The sequence below is a fragment of the Leuciscus leuciscus genome, assembly GCF_965113295.1.
Source record: "Leuciscus leuciscus genome assembly, chromosome: 4".
NCBI lineage: Eukaryota > Metazoa > Chordata > Actinopteri > Cypriniformes > Leuciscidae > Leuciscus > Leuciscus leuciscus.
Window position 1 is genome coordinate 53,818,475 of NC_138728.1, and position 2,084 is coordinate 53,820,558.

Consider the following 2,084-nt stretch of genomic DNA (forward strand, 5'->3'; position numbering starts at 1 on the left):
ACAGTCAGAGACAGATATAGAGGATGACAGATACAGACACAGACAGATATAGAGGATGACAGATACAGACACAGACAGATATAGAGGATGACAGATACAGACACAGACAGATATAGAGGATGACAGATACAGACACAGACAGATATAGAGGATGACCGATACAGTCAGAGACAGATATAGAGGATGACAGATACAGACACAGACAGATATAGAGGATGACAGATACAGACACAGACAGATATAGAGGATGACAGATACAGACACAGACAGATATAGAGGATGACAGATACAGACACAGACAGATATAGAGGATGACAGATACAGTCAGAGACAGATATAGAGGATGACAGATACAGACACAGACAGATATAGAGGATGACAGATATATATTTTAATTTAGAATATTCGTTGACAGCCCTAATACTCATGGGAGTTGTAGTGTGTCACACTTATTTCAGATGCCTTTTGAAAAGACTACAATTATTCAACCCGCCAAAGTGGCTAGTTGTAGTGACTATGTTACCCGCCACGAGCAAAATCCACCCGCATTTGGCGGGTTGGCGGGTGTTAATGTCAAGCCCTGATTGTACGTACAGTAAGGGAGTTATAGTCAAAATTTCACCTGTAGTAAGTCAGTCTGGTCACTAGGAAAGCACTACAACCTTTGGAACACAAAAAAATACTTAGGGTGAATTACAGTAATTTTTTCATAAATTTATGTGTCAACTGTACATACAGTAAGGGACTTTTTGTCAAAATCTCACCTGTAGTAAGTCAGTGCTTTCACTAGGAAAGTACTACAACCTTTGGGATATAAAAAAAAACAAACACTATAGGTGATTTAGTTTATTTCATAAACATATGTAATAAACATATGTAATAATATGCTCAGTACATAAACATGTTTGATAATTGTACAGTAAGGGAGGTATTGTCAAAATTCCACCTGGAGTAAGTCAGTCTGGTCACTAGGAAAGCACTACAGCCTTTGGAACACGAAAAAATACTTTAGGGGAATAACAGTAATTAAAAAAAAAACATATTTGTCAACTGTACGTACAGTAAGGGAGTTTTAGTTGAGGGCCGGGTCACTGATATTAAGGAGTGGGCAGAAGGAGAGAGTTATACTATTACTTCAATGTCTCAGTTCTGCAGAATAATGGGAGACATGCTTCTGCAAGTAATTACTGTTTTAAAATGAAATCATACATACACTGTTTTCTTGGTCATGTACTTATGCAATTAAAATTTTGATTTTAAATATTATTACCCATCATTTAAAGTCAACTTCATGTTATCAGGCCCATTTTTAATCTTTGTATATAGTCATTTTTATATAGTCAAATTTAGCTTATCAGCCTATATATTGTTTTATATTTATTCATGCATATTTTAGTTTACTCGTTTACTCATTATTGTCAGTATCTATAAATGAACAGTATTTGCGCGCACCGTAACACAACACAGGCGCTAGAATCAGTGTGTTTTCAAGAGCGCAGGCTGGCCTGACCACAGTTATTTAACCAGCACAAACACGACAGGCCTTTGCAAAGTTTTTCACACAGGTTCTGTAATGACATTTGTTTCAGTGGAAAGTGATGACACATGTGAGTGCATTAAAGTGTTTATTTTGTTTCTTCACAATGTGACATCGCCACCTACTGGGCTGGCAGGAGAATACTGCGTTTTTAGTCGTTTTCACTGATCTGTGTGAACGGGGATTGTTGTGACAGCTTTATCGTCTGTCCAAAGGAAGAACTTTTCCATTTTTAGTACATTGTTGTCGTGTAAACGTTCCCTCCGCTCTGTTGTAAAGATCATTCATTATTAAATGAGTTCAGGCTATAAAGCAGCTCTGCTGAAACAGCGATGCCGTCGATCAGCTCAGATCAGCTCTTATCCTGGTTTAAAGCAGTGTCTTACTGACTCGATCTGGAACTTCGATTAAAAATTGTTCATCCTCACTTTCTCAGTGTTAGGATCACAAGGCAAATCAAAGACTGTTTTCCCACAACTCTGCACTTCGAGTTCTGAAACTCACAGGCTGTCTTTATAGTACAAACACTGATAAACACAAGGACCCG

At 37.7% G+C, this 2,084-nt stretch overlaps 1 long non-coding RNA gene across 1 annotated transcript in view; it reads left to right on the forward strand.

Moving 5' to 3' along the window:
- LOC309497110 overlaps positions 1 to 2,084 on the forward strand; it is a 62,658-nt gene that overhangs the window by 53,069 nt on the left and 7,505 nt on the right. The gene's annotated exons all lie outside the window — the stretch shown is intronic.